At 40.2% G+C, this 17,281-nt stretch overlaps 2 non-coding genes across 2 annotated transcripts; both read left to right on the top strand.

Moving 5' to 3' along the window:
* The first annotated feature begins 4,670 nt into the window (after positions 1 to 4,670).
* Positions 4,671 to 4,778, top strand: LOC130947029 (small nucleolar RNA R71). The gene has a single exon (XR_009072443.1). It is a non-coding gene; the product is annotated as a small nucleolar RNA R71 (small nucleolar RNA).
* A 9,470-nt stretch (positions 4,779 to 14,248) lies between these two features.
* Positions 14,249 to 14,356, top strand: LOC130947063 (small nucleolar RNA R71). The gene has a single exon (XR_009072475.1). It is a non-coding gene; the product is annotated as a small nucleolar RNA R71 (small nucleolar RNA).
* The last annotated feature ends 2,925 nt before the right edge of the window (positions 14,357 to 17,281 follow it).

Here is a 17,281-nt window from a genome sequence, read left to right as displayed (position 1 = left end):
GAAATACCTGAAATCACAGAAAAACACACAAACTCATAGTAAAGTCCAGAAAAGTGAATTTAATTAAAAAATAATAAAAATATAATAAAAACTAACTAAAGATCCTAAAAACATACTAAAAACAATGCCAAAAAGTGTACAAATTATCCGCTCATCACACCAAACTAATTGTTGCTTGTCCCAAGCAACTGAAATCAAATAAGATAAAAGAAGAGATATGCAATTCTAAAAACATCTATGAAGATCAGTATTAATTAGATGAGCGGGGCTTTTCAGCTTTTTGCTTCTGAACAGTTTGGCATCTCACTCTATCCTTTACAACTCAGAATGATTGGCTTCTTTAGGAACTCAGAATCCAGATAGTGTTATTGATTCTCCTATTAAGTAATGATGATTCTTGAACACAGCTACTTATTGAGTCTTGGCCGTGGCCCAAAGCACTCTGTCTTCCAGTATTACCACCGGATACATACATGCCACAGACATAATTGGGTGAACCTTTCAGATTGTGACTCAGCTTTGCTAGAGTCCCCAATTAGAGTGTCCAGGGTTCTTAAGCACACTCTTATTGCCTTGGATCAAACTTTATTCTTTCTTTTCTTCGTTTTTCTTTTCTTTTTCGTTTTTTTTTTTGCCCTCTTTTTTTTTTCTTTTTTTTTTTTTTTTTGTATTCACTGCTTTTTCTGCTTCAAGAATCATTTTTATGATTTTTCAGATCCTCAGTAACATGTCTCCTTTTTCATCATTCTTTCAAGAGCCAACATTCATGAACCACAAATTCAAAAGACATATGCACTGTCAAGCATACATCAGAGAACAAAAGTATTGCCACCACATCAAATATTAAACTGTTATAAATTTAAAATCATGAAATTCTTCTCCTTTTCAATTAAGCACTTTTTATTCAGAAGGTGATGGATTCATAGGACATTCATAACTTTAAGGCATAGACACTAAGAATGATCACAAGACACAAACATGGATAAACATAAGCATAAAATTCGAAAAACAGAAGAATAAAGAACAAGGAAATCAGGAACGGGTCCACCTTGTGATGGCGGCTCTTCCTTCCTCTTGAGATCCTATGGAGTGCTTGAGCTCCTCAATGTCTCTTCCTTGTCTTTGTTGCTCCTCTTCATGATTCTTTGATCTTCTCTAATTTCATGGAGAGAATGGAGTGTTCTGGTGCTCCACCCTTAGTTGTCCCATGTTGGAACTTAGTTTCCTAGGGAGGTGTTTACTGCTCCCAATAGTCTTGTGGAGGAAAGTGCATCCCTTGAGGCATCTCAGGGATCTTGATGAGAGGGGTCTCTTGTGTACTCCATCCTTTTCTTGGTGATGGGCTTGTCCTCATCAATGGGGGTATCTCCTTCTATGTCAACTCCAACTGAATAACAGAGGTGACAAATGAGATGAGGAAAGGCTAACCTTGCCAAGTGGAGGTCTTGTCCGCCACCTTATAGAGTTCTTGGGCTATAACCTCATGAACCTCTATTTCTTCTCCAATCATGATGCTATGAATCATGATGGCCCGGTCTAGAGTAACTTCGGACCGGTTGCTAGTGGGAATGATTGAGCGTGAATGAACTCTAACCATCCTCTAGCCACGGGCTTGAGGTCATGCCTTCTCAATTGGACGGCTTGCCTCTTGAATCTCTCTTCCATTGTGCGCCCTCTTCACATATGATTGTGAGGACTTGGTCCAACCTTTGATCAAAGTTGACCCTTCTAGTGTAAGGATGTTCATCTCCTTGCATCATAGGCAATTGAACGCCACCCTCACACTTCCGGACTAAAATCCAAGTATTTCCCCCGAACCATAGTGAGATAATTCTTTGGATTTGGGTTACACTTTGATTATGGTTCTTGGTGATCCATGCATTGGCATAGAACTCTTGACCATCAAGATTCCGACTTGTTGAATGGGGTTGGTAAGTACTTCCCAACCTCTTCTTCGGATCTCATGGCGGATCTCCGGATATTCACCCTTTTTGAGTGAAAGGGGACCTCGGGGATCACCTTCTTCAAGGCCACAACTTCATAGAAGTGGTCTTGGTGCACCCTTGAGATGAATCTATCCATCTCCCATGACTCGGAGGTGGAAGCTTTTGCCTTCCCTTTCCTCTTTTTAGAGGTGGTTATGGAAAACGAAAAAGCAACGCTTTTACCACACCAACTTAAATGTTGCTCGTCCTCGAGCAAAAAGAAGAAAGAAGAGAGTAGAGAAGAAAAATGAGGAGGAGGGAGATGGTGGTGTATTCGGCCAAAGAGGGGGAGAAGTGGTGTTTAGGTTGTGTGAAAATGAGAAGGGAAGAAGGGTATTTATAGGAGAGAGGGGAAAGGAGTTCGGCCATGTATGGTGGGTTTGGGAGGGAAAGTGGTTTGAATTTGAAGGGTGAGGTTGGTGGGGGTTTATGAGGATGGATGTGAGTGGTGAAGAGAAAGATGGATTTGATAGGTGAGGGTTTATAGGAAGAGGTATTGAGGTGATTGGTGAATGGGGAAGAAGAGAGAGAGTGGTGGTGGGGTCCTGTGGGGTCCACAGATCCTGTGGTGTCAAGGAAAAGTCATCCCTGCACCAAATGGCATCAAAATTCACGTTTTAAGCCATTTCTGGCGTTAACCGCCGGCTGATGCCCATTCCTGGCGTTTAACGCCAGGTTCTAGCCCTTTTCTGGCGTTTAACGCCAGTCTGGTGCCCCTTTCTGGCGTTAAACGCCCAGAATGGTGCCAACTGGGCGTTAAACGCCCAAATGCTAGGCTTACTGGCGTTTAAACGCCACAGCATCTTCCTCCAGGGTGTGTGTTTTTCTTCCTGTTTTTCATTCTGTTTTTGCTTTTTTCATTGTTTTTGTGACTTCTTATGATCATCAACCTTCAAAAAAGATAAAATAACAAAAGAAAATAGTTAACTATAAAACATTGGGTTGCCTCCCAACAAGCGCTTCTTTAATGTCATTAGCTTGACAGAGGACTCTCATGGAGCCTCAGAAATACTCAGAACCGTGTTGGAACCTCCCAACACCAAACTTAGAGTTTGAATGTGGGGGTTCAACACCAAACTTAGAGTTTGGTTGTGGCCTCCCAACACCAAACTTAGAGTTTGACTGTGGGGGCTCTGCTTGGCTCTTTCTTGAGAGAAGCTCTTCATGCTTCCTCTCCATGATGACAGAGGGATATCCTTGAGCCTTAAACACTAAGGATTTTTCATTCACTTGTATGATCAGGTCACCTCTATCAACATCAATCACAGCCTTTGCTGTGGCTAGGAAGGGTCTGCCAAGGATGATGGATTCATCCATGCACTTCCCAGTCTCTAGGACTATGAAATCTGTAGGGATGTAATGGTCTTCAATTTTCACCAAAACATTCTCTACAAGTCCATGAGCTTGTTTTCTTGAATTGTCTGCCATCTCTAATGAGACTCTTGCAGCTTGCACCTCAAAGATCCCTAATTTCTCCATTACAGAGAGGGGCATGAGGTTTACACTTGACCCTAAGTCACACAAGGCCTTCTTGAAGGTCATGGTGCCTATGGTACAAGGTATAGAAAACTTCCCAGGATCCTGCCTCTTTTGAGGTAATTTTTTCTGAGACAAGTCATCCAGTTCTTTGGTGAGCAAAGGGGGTTCATCCTCCCTAGTCTCATTTCCAAACAACTTGTCATTCAGCTTCATGATTGCTCCAAGGTATTTAGCAACTTGCTCTTCAGTGATATACTCATCCTCTTCAGAGGAAGAATACTCATCAGAGCTCATGAATGGCAGAAGTAAGTCCAATGGAATCTCTATGGTCTCATCTTGAGCCTCAGATTCCCATGGTTCCTCATTGGGGAACTCAGTGGAGGTTAGTGCACGCCCATTGAGGCCTTCCTCAGTGGCGTCCACTTCCTCTCTCTCCTCTCCAAATTCGGCCATGTTTATGGCTTTGCACTCTCCTTTTGGATTTTCTTCTGTATTGCTTGGGAGAGTACTAGGAGGGAGTTCAGTAACTTTCTTGCTAAGCTGTCCCACTTGTCCTTCCAGATTTCTGATGGAGGACCTTGTTTCATTCATGAAACTTTGAGTGGTTTTGATTAGATCAGAGACCATTGTTGCTAAGTCAGAAGTACTCTGCTTAGAACTCTCTGTCTGTTGCTGAGAAGATGATGGGAAAGGCTTGTTATTGCCAAGCCTGTTTCTTCCACCATTATTATTGAAACCTTGTTGAGGTCTCTCTTGATTCTTCCATGAGAAATTTGGATGATTTCTCCATGAAGAATTATAGGTGTTTCCATAGGGTTCTCCTAGGTAATTCACCTCTTCCATTGAAGGGTTCTCAGGATCATAAGCTTCTTCCTCAGATGAAGCTTCCTTAGTACTGCCAGGTGCATTTTGCATTCCAGACAGACTTTGAGAAATCAAATTGACTTGTTGAGTCAATATCTTATTCTGAGCCAATATGGCATTCAGAGTGTCAATCTCAAGAACTCCTTTCTTCTGATTAGTCCATTATTCACAGGATTCCTTTCAGAAGTGTACATGAATTGGTTATTTGCAACCATTTCATTAGCTCTTGAGCCTCTGTAGGCGTCTTCTTCAGATGAAGAGATCCTCCAGCAGAGCTATCCAAAGACATCTTGGATAGTTCAGAGAGACCATCATAGAAATACCTATGATGCTCCATTCAGAAAGCATGTCTGAGGGACATTTTCTGATTAATTGTTTGTATCTTTCCCAAGCTTCATAGAGGGATTCTCCATCCTTCTGTCTGAAGGTTTGGACTTCCACTCTAAGCTTACTCCATCTTTGTGGTGGAAAGAACTTTGCCAAGAAGGCATTGACTAGCTTTTCCAAGAGTTCAGGCTTTCTTTAGGTTGAGAGTCCAACCATATTCTAGCTCTGTCTCTTACAGCAAAGGGAATAGCATCAGTCTGTAGACCTCAGGGTCTACCCCATTAGTCTTGACTGTGTCACAGATTTGCAAGAATTCAGCTAAGAACTGATGAGATCTTCCATTGGAAGTCCATGGAACTTGCAATTCTGTTGCATTAGAGAACTAATTGAGGCTTAAGCTCAAGTTGTTTGCTCCAATGGCAGGGATAGAGATGCTTCTCCCATAAAGTCGGGAGTAGGTGCAGTAAGTCACCCAGCACCTTCCTTGCATTGTTGGCATTGTTGTTGTTTTCGGCTGCCATGTCTTCTTCTTCTTTGAAGAATTCGGTCAGGTCCTCTAAAGAGAGTTGTGCTTTGGCTTCTCTTAGCTTTCTCTTCAGGGTCCTTTCGGGTTCAGGGTCAGCTTCAACAAGAATGCCTTTGTCTCTGCTCCTGCTCATATGAAAGAGAAGAGAAAAAGAAGATGTGGAATCCTCTATGTCACAGTATAGAGATTCCTTGAGGTGTCAGAGGAAAAGAGAAATAGAAAGAAGAAGGAGAAGAAGAATTCGAACTTTAATTAGATAAGGTTCGAATTGTGCATTGAGAAGGAGTGGTACTCCATAAATAGAAGGATGTGAGAAGGAGGGGAGTAATTTTCGAAAATTGATTAGAAGATTTTGAAAACATTTTTGAAAAACACTTAATTGATTTTCGAAAATAAAAGTAAGAAGGAAATCAAGTGATTTTTGAAAAAGATTTGAAATTAGAAGTTAAAAAGATTTGATTGAAAACTATTTTGAAAAAGATATGGTTAAGAAGATATGATTGGTTTTAAAAGATGTAATTGAAAAGATATGATTTGAAAACAATTTTAAAAGATATGATTTGAAAACAATTTGAAAAGATATGATTTTAAAATTAATGACTTGCCTAACAAGAAAAGATATGATTCAAACATAAAACCTTCCTTAACAGAAAAGGCAAAAAATGTTCAATCAAATCATTAATTGTTAGTAAGTATCTTTGAAAAAGGAAAGAAATTGATTTTGAAAACATTTGTTTGAAGAGATATGATTTGAAAAAGATTTGATTTTGAAAAACTTTGAAAACTTGAAAAAAAATGATTTGAAAACAAAATTCTCCCCCTAGCACCATCCTGGCGTTAAACGCCCAGAATGGTATACATTCTGGCATTTAACGCCCAAAATACTACCTCTTTGGGCGTTAAACGCCCAACCAGGTGCCCTGGCTGGCGTTTAAACGCCAGTCTGCCTTCTTCACTGGGCATTTTTGAATGCTCAGCTTTTTCTGTATAATTCCTCTGCAGTATGTTCTGAATCTTCAATTCTTTGTATCATTGACTTGAAAAGACACAAATTAAAAATATTTTTGGATTTTTTTAATAATCAAAATGCAATAAGAATCAAATAACAATGCATGCAAGACACCAAACTTAGCAGTTTGTATACTACTGATACTAACAATGTGAGAATGCATATGAGACACACAAAATACGTCAAGTCAATAGAATTTAGAGATTAGAACACAAAAATCATCAAGAATTACTTGAGGATCCATAAGACACATGAATGAATGCATGCAATTGACACCAAACTTAAGATGAGACACTATACTTAAGCAAGAAACATCAAATATTTTTGGTTTTTATGATTTTGTAAATTTTTTTGTATTTTTCAAAAATTAAGTGGAAAAAGACATCAAAATTCTTAATGAGAATTCCAGGAATCAGTGCAATGCTAGTCTAAGACTCCGGTCCAGGAATTAGACATGGCTTCACAGCCAGCCAAGCTTTCAAAGAAAGCTTCGGTCCAAAACACTAGACATGACCAAAGGTCAGCCAAGCCTTAGCGGATCACTGCTCCAAAAGCAAAATTGATGAAAATCAACAAGCTCTTGTGGTGATAAGTTGAAACCTCGGTCCAATCAGATTAGACATGGCTTCTCAGCCAGCCAGATTTCAACAAATCATCATGAAACTCTAGAATTCATCTTCAAGAATTTCGAAAAAAAATAAATACCTAATCTAAGCAACAAGATGAACCGTCAGTTGTCCAAACTTGAACAATCCCAGGCATTGTTACCAAAAGCTTGCTCAAAACTTGAACAATCCCCGGCAACGGCGCCAAAAACTTGGTGCGCGAAATTGTGATCACTACAACTTCACACAACTAACCAGCAAGTGCACTGGGTCGTCCAAGTAATACCTTACGTGAGTAAGGGTCGATCCCACGGAGATTGTTAGCATTGAAGCAAGCTATGGTCATCTTGTAAATCTTAGTCAGGCAAACTCAAATGTATATGATGATGAACGAAATAACATAAAAGATAAAGATAGTGATACTTATGTATATCATTGGTGTAAGAGCTTCAGACAAGCGTATGAAGATGCCTTCCCTTCCGTCTCTCTGCTTTCCTACTGCCTTCATCCAATCCTTCTTACTCCTTTCCATGGCAAGCTCGTGTAGGGTTTCACCGTTGTCAGTGGCTACCTCCCATCCTCGCAGTGAAAGCTAATGCTCACGCACTCTGTCACAGTACGGCCAATCACCGGTTCGGTTCCCGCTCCTACTGGAATAGAATCCCTCTTTTGCGTCTGTCACTAACGCCCAGCAGGTTAGAGTTTGAAGCACGTCACAGTCATTCAATCATTGAATCCTACTCAGAATACCACAGACAAGGTTAGACCTTCCGGATTCTCTTGAATGCCGCCATCAGTTCTTGCCTATACCACGAAGACTCTGATCTCACGGAATGGCTGGCTCGTTTGTCAGGCGAGCACTCGGTTGTCAGGCGATCAACCATGCATCGTGCAATCAGAAATCCAAGAGATATCCACTAAGCCTCAGATGCGTGTAGAACAAGAGTGGTTGTCAGTCACTTTGTTCATGGGTGAGAATGGTGATGGGCGTCAATCATCACCTTCATCAAGTTGAAGAACAAGTGATATCTTGGACAAAGAACAAGCGGAATTGAATAGAAGAATAATAGTAATTGCATTAATACTCGAGGTACAGCAGAGCTCCACACCTTAATCTATGGTGTGTAGAAACTCCACCGTTGAAAATACATAAGCATAAGGTCTAGGCATGGCCGAATGGCCAGCCACCCAATGATCTTAAGATAGCATAAAACGAAGATAGCTACCAAAAGTCTTTTAATACAATAGTAAAAGGTCTTACTTATAGATAACTAGTAGCCTAAGGTGTACAAAGATGAGTAAATGACATAAAAATCCACTTCCGGGCCCACTTTGGTGTGTGCTTGGGCTGAGCAATGAAGCATTTTCGTGTCGAGACTCTCCTTGGAGTTAAACGCCAGCTTTAGTGCCAGTTTGGGCGTTTAACTCCCAATTAGGTGCCAGTTCCGGCGTTTAACGCTGGAATTTCTGTAGGTGACTTTGAACGCCGGTTTGGGCCATCAAATCTTGGGCAAAGTATGGACTATCATATATTGCTGGAAAGCCCAGGATGTCTACTTTTCAACGCCATTGAGAGCGCACCAATTGGGCTTCTGTAGCTCCAGAAAATCCACTTCGAGTGCAGGGAGGTCAGAATCCAACAGCATCTGCAGTCCTTTTGAGTCTCTGGATCAGATTTTTGCTCAGATCCCTCAATTTCAGCCAGAAAATACCTGAAATCACAGAAAAACACACAAACTCATAGTAAAGTCCAGAAAAGTGAATTTTAATTAAAAACTAATAAAAATATAATAAAAACTAACTAAAAGATACTAAAAACATACTAAAAACAATGCCAAAAAGTGTACAAATTATCCGCTCATCACTAATGAAGGTAGTGCGGTTGCTTGAATTCCTGCTTTGTGGCTATACTCTGCCACAAGATTCCCTTGGTCATGTGGTCGGCGACATCTGGCAAAGCATAAACTGGCAAGATTCCCTTAGTTTTACCTCACCTTTTTTTTTGTGGATTTTTCGTGCGGGCTTCGAGGCCCAAATTAATACCCACACACTTGGTTGACTTTGAGAGCCTGGTTCGGACTATTTCTACTTAGTGTGGGCTAGGTTATTTTTTTCCCTTTTGTTAGTTTGTAGTATTGTTGGAGTGCGATAACTGGTATTCCGGATACATTTCTTGTCTCTTTTTCGTTAAATGGGTGCCCAATAATGGTGGGGTTTACGTACTGGAGGTCCATGGTGAATGAAATTGTGATCACTACAACTTCGCACAACTAACCAGCAAGTGCACTGGGTCGTCCAAGTAATACCTTACGCGAGTAAGGGTCGATCCCACGGAGATTGTTGGTATGAAGCAAGCTATGGTCACCTTGTAAATCTTAGTCAGGCAAACTCAAATGTATAATGGTGATGAACGAAAAAAGCATAAAGATAAAGATAGAGGTACTTATGTAATTCATTGGTAGGAACTTCAGACAAGCGTATGAAGATGCCTTCCCTTCCGTCTCTCTGCTTTCCTACTGTCTTCATCCAATCCTTCTTACTCCTTTCCATGGCAAGCTCATGTAGGGTTTCACCGTTGTCAGTGGCTACCTCCCATCCTCTCAGTGAAAATACGTCCCTGATGCTCTGTCACAGCATAGGCTAATCATCTGTCGGTTCTCGTTCAGGCCGGAATAATATCCATTGATACTTTTGCGTCTGTCACTAACGCCCTAGCCTGCTAGGAGTTTGAAGCACGTCACAGTCATTCAATCATTGAATCCTACTCAGAATACCACAGACAAGGTTAGACCTTCCGGATTCTCTTGAATGCCGCCATCAGTTCTCGCCTATACCACGAAGACTCCGATTAAAGAATCCAAGAGATATTCACTAAGCCTCATATGCTTGTAGAACAAGAATGGTTGTCAGTCACCTTGTTCATAGGTGAGAATGATGATGAGTGTCACGGATCATCACATTCATCAAGTTGAAGAACAAGTGATATCTTGGACAAAGAACAAGCAGAATTGAATAGAAGAACAATAGTAATTGCATTAATACTCGAGGTACAGCAGAGCTCCACACCTTAATCTATGGTGTGTAGAAACTCCACCGTTGAAAATACATAAGAACAAGGTCTAGGCATGGCCGAATGGCCAGCCTCCCAAATGATCTAAGAACTAGATGTCCAAAGATGAAAAATACAATGGTAAAAGGTCCTATATATAGAGAACTAGTAGCCTAGGGTGTACAGAGATCAGTAAATGACATAAAAATCCACTTCCGGGCCCACTTGGTGTGTGCTTGGGCTGAGCAAATGAAGCATTTTCGTGTAGAGACTCCTCTGGAGTTAAACGCCAGCTTTTATGCCAGTTTGGGCGTTAACTCCCATCTAGGTGCCAGTTCCGGCGTTTAACGCTGGAATTTCTTGAGGTGACTTTGAACGCCGGTTTGGGCCATCAAATCTTGGGCAAAGTATGGACTATCATATATTGCTGGAAAGCCCAGGATGTCTACTTTCCAACGCCGTTGAGAGCGCGCCAATTGGGCTTCTGTAGCTCCAGAAAATCCACTTCGAGTGCAGGGAGGTCAGAATCCAACAGCATCTGCAGTCCTTTTGAGTCTCTGGATCAGATTTTTGCTCAGATCCCTCAATTTCAGCCAGAAAATACCTGAAATCACAGAAAAACACACAAACTCATAGTAAAGTCCAGAAAAGTGAATTTTAACTAAAGACTAATAAAAATATAATAAAAACTCAACTAAAACTATTAAAAACATACTAAAAACAATGCCAAAAAGCGTATAAATTATCCGCTCATCACAACACCAAACTTAAATTGTTGCTTGTCCCCAAGCAACTGAAAATCAAATAAGATAAAAAGAAGAGAATATACTATAGACTCCAAATTATCAATGAAACTTAGCTCCAAATTAGATGAGCGGACTAGTAGCTTTTTGCCTCCGAACAGTTTTGGCATCTCACTTTATCCTTTGAAATTCAGAATGATTGGCTTCTTTAGGAACTCAGAATCCAGATAGTGTTATTGATTCTCTTAGTTAAGTATGATGATTCTTGAACACAGCTACTTTATGAGTCTTGGCCGTGGCCCAAAGCACTCTGTCTTCCAGTATTACCACCGGATACATTCATGCCACAGACACATAATTGGGTGAACCTTTTCAGATTGTGACTCAGCTTTGCTAGAGTCCCCAATTAGAGGTGTCCAGGGTTCTTAAGCACACTCTTATTGCCTTGGATCACAACTTTATTTCTTTCTTTTTCTTTCTTTTTCTTTCTTTTTCTTCTTTTTTTTTCGTTTTCTCTCTTTTTTTTTTGTATTCACTGCTTTTTCTTGCTTCAAGAATCATTTTTATGATTTTTCAGATTCTCAGTAACATGTCTCCTTTTTCATCATTCTTTCAAGAGCCAACAATTTTAACATTCATGAACAACAAATTTAAAAGACATATGCACTGTTTAAGCATACATTCAGAAAACAAAAATTATTGTCACCACATCAAACTAATTAAGCTAGTTTTAAAGATGAATTTGAAATCCTGTACTTCTTGTTCTTTTGTGATAAAAACAGTTTTCTTTTAAGAAAGGTGATGGATTTCATAGGACATTCATAACTTTAAGGCATAGACACTAAGACACTAATGATCATAAGACACAAACATGGATAAACATAAAGCATAATTTTTGAAAAACAGAAAAATAAAGAACAAGGAGATTAAAGAACGGGTCCACCTCAGTGATGGCGGCTTGTTCTTCCTCTTGAAGGTCTTATGGAGTGATTGAGCTCCTCAATGTCTCTTCCTTGTCTTTGTTGCTCCTCTCTCATGATTCTTTGATCTTCTCTAATTTTATGGAGGAGAATGGAGTGTTCTTGGTGCTCCACCCTTAGTTGTCCCATGTTGGAACTTAACTCTCCTAGGGAGGTGTTCAGTTGCTCCCAATAGTCTTGTGGAGGAAAGTGCATCCCTTGAGGTATCTCAGGGATTTCTTGATGAGAGGGGTCTCTTGTTTGCTCCATCTTCTTCTTAGTGATGGGCTTGAGGTCATGCCTTCTCACTTGAACCGGCTTTGGATGCCATAAATGGTTATGGAAAAACAAAAAGCAATGCTTTTACCACACCAAACTTAAAAGGTTTGCTCGTCCTCGAGCAAAAGAAGAAAGAAGAGAGTAGAAGAAGAAGAAGTGGAGGAGAGGGAGATGGCTTTGTGGTTAGGCCAGAAGGGGAAGAAGTAGTGTTTAGGGTGTGTGAAGATGAAGGGGTGAAGAAGAGAGGGAGTGGTGGTGGGGTAGGTGGGGATCCTGTGGGGTCCACAGATCCTGTGGTGTCAAGGAAAAGTCATCCCTGCACCAAATGGCATTCAAAATCACGTTTTGAGCCATTTCTGGCGTTAAACGCCGGGCTGGTGCCCATTCCTGGCGTTTAACGCCAGGTTCTTGCCTCTTTCTGGCGTTTAACGCCAGTCTGGTGCCCCTTTCTGGCGTTAAACGCCCAGAATGGTGCCAGACTGGGCGTTAAACGCCCAATTGCTAGCCTCACTGGCGTTTAAACGCCAGTGGGTTCTTCCTCCAGGGTGTGCTGTTTTTCTTCCTGTTTTTCATTCTGTTTTTGCTTTTTCAATGGATTTTGTGACTTCTTATGATCATCAACCTACAAAAGACATAAAATAACAAAGAGAAATATATAAAATATAATCATTGGGTTGCCTCCCAACAAGCGCTTCTTTAATGTCAGTAGCTTGACAGAGGGCTCTCATGGAGCCTCACAGATACTCAGAGCAATGTTGGAACCTCCCAACACCAAACTTAGAGTTTGAATGTGGGGGTTCAACACCAAACTTAGAGTTTGGTTGTGGCCTCCCAACACCAAACTTAGAGTTTGACTGTGGGGGCTCTGTTTGTCTCTAATTTGAGAGAAGCTCTTCATGCTTCTTCTCCATGGTGACAGAGGGATATCCTTGAGCCTTAAACACCAAGGATTTTTCATTCACTTGTATGATCAGTTCTCCTCTATCAACATCAATCACAGCCTTTGCTGTGGCTAGGAAGGGTCTGCCAAGGATGATGGATTCGTCCATGCACTTCCCAGTCTCTAGGACTATGAAATCAGTAGGGATGTAATGGTCTTCAACTTTTACCAAAACATTCTCTACAAGTCCATGAGCTTGTTTTCTTGAGTTGTCTGCCATCTCCAATGAGATTCTTGCAGCTTGTACCTCAAAGATCCCTAGCTTCTCCATTACAGAGAGAGGCATGAGGTTCACACTTGACCCTAAGTCACACAGGGCCTTCTTGAAGGTCATGGTGCCTATGGTACAAGGTATGGAAAACTTCCCAGGATCTTGTCTCTTTTGAGGTAATTTCTGCCTAGACAAGTCATCCAGTTCTTTGGTGAGCAAGGGAGGTTCATCTTCCCAAGGCTCATTTCCAAATAACTTGTCATTTAGCTTCATGATTGCTCCAAGGTATTTAGCAACTTGCTCTTCAGTGACATACTCATCCTCTTCAGAGGAAGAATACTCATCAGAGCTCATGAAAGGCAGAAGTAAGTCCAATGGAATCTCTATGGTCTCATTTTGAGCCTCAGATTCCCATGGTTCCTCATTGGGGAACTCAGAGGAGATTGGTGCACGCCCATTGAGGTCTTCCTCAGTGGCGTCCACCTCCTCTCTTTCCTCTCCATATTCGGCCATGGTTATGGCTTTGCACTCTCCTTTTGGATTTTCTTCTGTATTGCTTGGAAGAGTACTTGGAGGGAGTTCAAAAATTTTCTTGCTCAGCTGTCCCACTTGTGCCTCCAAATTCCTAATGGAGGATCTTGTTTCAGTCATGAAACTTTGAGTGGTTTTGATTAGATCAGAGACCATGGTTGCTAAGTCAGAGGGGTTCTGCTTAGAATTCTCTGTCTGTTGCTGAGAAGATGATGGAAAAGGCTTGCCATTGCTAAACCTGTTTCTTCCACCATTATTGTTGTTGAAACCTTGTTGAGGTCTCTCTTGATTCTTCCATGAGAAATTTGGGTGATTTCTCCATGAAGAATTATAGGTGTTTCCATAGGATTCTCCTAGGTAATTCACCTCTTCCATTGAAGGGTTCTCAGGATCATAAGCTTCTTCCTCAGATGAAGCATCCTTAGTACTGCTTGGTGCATTTTGCATTCCAGACAGACTTTGAGAAATCAAATTGACTTGTTGAGTCAATATCTTGTTTTGAGCCAATATGGCATTCAGAGTGTCAATCTCAAGAACTCCTTTCTTCTGACTTGTCCCATTGTTCACAGGATTCCTTTCAGAAGTGTACATGAATTGGTTATTTGCAACCATTTCAATGAGCTCTTGAGCTTCTGTAGGCGTCTTCTTCAGATGAAGAGATCCTCCAGCAGAGCTATCCAAAGACATCTTGGATAGTTCAGAGAGACCATCATAGAAAATACCTATGATGCTTCATTCAGAAAGCATGTCTGAAGGACATTTTCTGATTAATTGTTTGTATCTTTCCCAAGCTTCATAGAGGGATTCTCCATCCTTTTGTCTGAAGGTTTGGACTTCCACTCTAAGCTTACTCAATTTTTGAGGTGGAAAGAACTTTGCCAAGAAGGCATTGACTAGCTTTTCCCAAGAGTCCAGGCTTTCTTTAGGTTGAGAATCCAACCATATTCTAGCTCTGTCTCTTACAGCAAAAGGGAATAGCATAAGTCTATAGACCTCAGGGTCTACCCCATTAGTCTTGACAGTGTCACAGATTTGCAAGAATTCAGCTAAAAACTGATGAGGATCTTCCAATGGAAGTCCATGAAACTTGCAATTCTGTTGTATTAGAGAAACTAATTGAGGCTTAAGCTCAAAGTTGTTTGCTCTAATGGCAGGGATAGAGATGCTTCTCCCATAGAAATTGGGAGTAGGTGCAGTAAAGTCACCCAGCACCTTCCTTGCATTGTTGGCATTGTTGTTGTTTTCGGCTGCCATGGGTTCTTCTTCCTTGAAGAATTCGGTCAGGTCCTCAACAGAGAGTTGAGTCTTAGCTTCTCTTAGCTTTCGCTTCAAGGTCCTTTCAGGTTCAGGGTCAGCTTCAACAAGAATGCCTTTGTCTTTGTTCCTGCTCATATGAAAGAGAAGAGAACAAGAAAATATGGAATCCTCTATGTCACAGTATAGAGATTCCTTGAGGTGTCAGAGGAAGAAGAGAAATAGAAGACAGAAGTAGAAAATTCGAACTTATCAAAGAAGATGGAGTTCGAATTTTGCATTAAGGGATAGTGTTAGTCCATAAACGGAAGGATGTGAGAAGAAGGGAAGTAATTTTCGAAAATTAAGTAAAAGATTTTGAAAAATTTTTGAAAAACACTAATTGATTTTCGAAAATAAGAGTGGGAAAGAAATCAAGTGATTTTTGAAAAAGATTTTGAAATTAGAAGTTAAAAAGATTTGATTGAAAACTATTTTGAAAAAGATGTGATTAAGAAGATATGATTGGTTTTAAAAAAATGTGATTTAGAAAATATGATTTGAAAACAATTTTAAAAGATATGATTTGAAAACAATTTGAAAAGATATGATTTTAAAAATTAATGACTTGCCTAACAAGAAAAGATATGATTCAAACATAAAACCTTCCTCAACAGAAAAGGCAAAAAATGTTCAATCAAATCATTAATTGTTAGTAAGTATCTTTGAAAAAGGAAAGAAATTGATTTTGAAAACATTTGATTGAAAAGATATGATTTAAAAAAGATTTGATTTTGAAAAACTTTGAAAACTTGGAAAAAATTGATTTTGAAAACAAAATCTTCCCCCTTTAGCCATCCTGGCATTAAACGCCCAGAATGGTGCACATTCTGGCGTTTAACGCCCAAACTACTACCCTTTTGGGCGTTAAACGCCCAGCCAGGCACCTTGGCTGGCGTTTAAACGCCAGTCTGTCTTCTTCACTGGGCATTTTTGAATGCCCAGCTTTTTCTGTATAATTCCTCTGCAGTATGTTATGAATCTTCAATTCTCTGTATTATTGACTTGAAAAGACACAAATTAAAAATATTTTTGGATTTTTAATAATGAGGAATAATCAAAATGCAACTAAAATCAAATAATAATGCATGCAAGACACCAAACTTAGCAGTTTGTATATTATTGACACTAACAAAATGAGAATGCATATGAGGAACAACAAAACACTCAAGTCAATAGAATTCAAAGATCAAAACAAGGAAATCATCGAGAACAACTTGAAGATTAGTGAAGACACATGCATAGATTCGAAAAATGCAAGAAAAACAGAAACATGCAATTGACACCAAACTTAAGATGAGACTCTAGACTTAAACAAAAAATATTTTTGGATTTTATGATTTTGTAATTTTTTTGGGTTTTTTCGAAAATTAAGTGAAAAGGAAAATAAAGGTATCAAAATTCTTAATGAGAATTCCAGGAATCATGCAATGTTAGTCTAAAGCTTTAGTCTAAAGAAATTTAGACATGGCCGGCTAAGCTTCAGCAGGACATTGCATTCAAGAGCTAAATTGATGATGATCAATCAGCTTTGGTGATGATAAGAACATCACCTTGAAACACTAGAATTCATTCTTAAGAACTCTGAAGAAAAATAATACCTAATCTAAGCAACAAGATGAACCGTCAGTTGTCCATACACAAACAATCCCCGGCAACGGCGCCAAAAACTTGGTGAACAAAATTGTGATCACTACAACTTCGCACAACTAACCAGCAAGTGCACTGGGTCGTCCAAGTAATACCTTACGCGAGTAAGGGTCGATCCCACGGAGATTGTTGGTATGAAGCAAGCTATGGTCACCTTGTAAATCTTAGTCAGGCAAACTCAAATGTATAATGGTGATGAACGAAAAAAGCATAAAGATAAAGATAGAGGTACTTATGTAATTCATTGGTAGGAATTTCAGACAAGCGTATGAAGATGCCTTCCCTTCCGTCTCTCTGCTTTCCTACTGTCTTCATCCAATCCTTCTTACTCCTTTCCATGGCAAGCTCATGTAGGGTTTCACCGTTGTCAGTGGCTACCTCCCATCCTCTCAGTGAAAATACGTCCCTGATGCTCTGTCACAGCATAGGCTAATCATCTGTCGGTTCTCGTTCAGGCCGGAATAATATCCATTGATACTTTTGCGTCTGTCACTAACGCCCTAGCCTGCTAGGAGTTTGAAGCACGTCACAGTCATTCAATCATTGAATCCTACTCAGAATACCACAGACAAGGTTAGACCTTCCGGATTCTCTTGAATGCCGCCATCAGTTCTCGCCTATACCACGAAGACTCCGATTAAAGAATCCAAGAGATATTCACTAAGCCTCATATGCTTGTAGAACAAGAATGGTTGTCAGTCACCTTGTTCATAGGTGAGAATGATGATGAGTGTCACGGATCATCACATTCATCAAGTTGAAGAACAAGTGATATCTTGGACAAAGAACAAGCAGAATTGAATAGAAGAACAATAGTAATTGCATTAATAC

Source organism: Arachis stenosperma, chromosome 8 (assembly GCF_014773155.1).
Source record: "Arachis stenosperma cultivar V10309 chromosome 8, arast.V10309.gnm1.PFL2, whole genome shotgun sequence".
Classification (NCBI taxonomy): Eukaryota; Viridiplantae; Streptophyta; class Magnoliopsida; order Fabales; family Fabaceae; genus Arachis; species Arachis stenosperma.
Note: the sequence above shows the minus strand (reverse complement) of the source record. Positions and strands in the feature narration are given on the sequence as shown.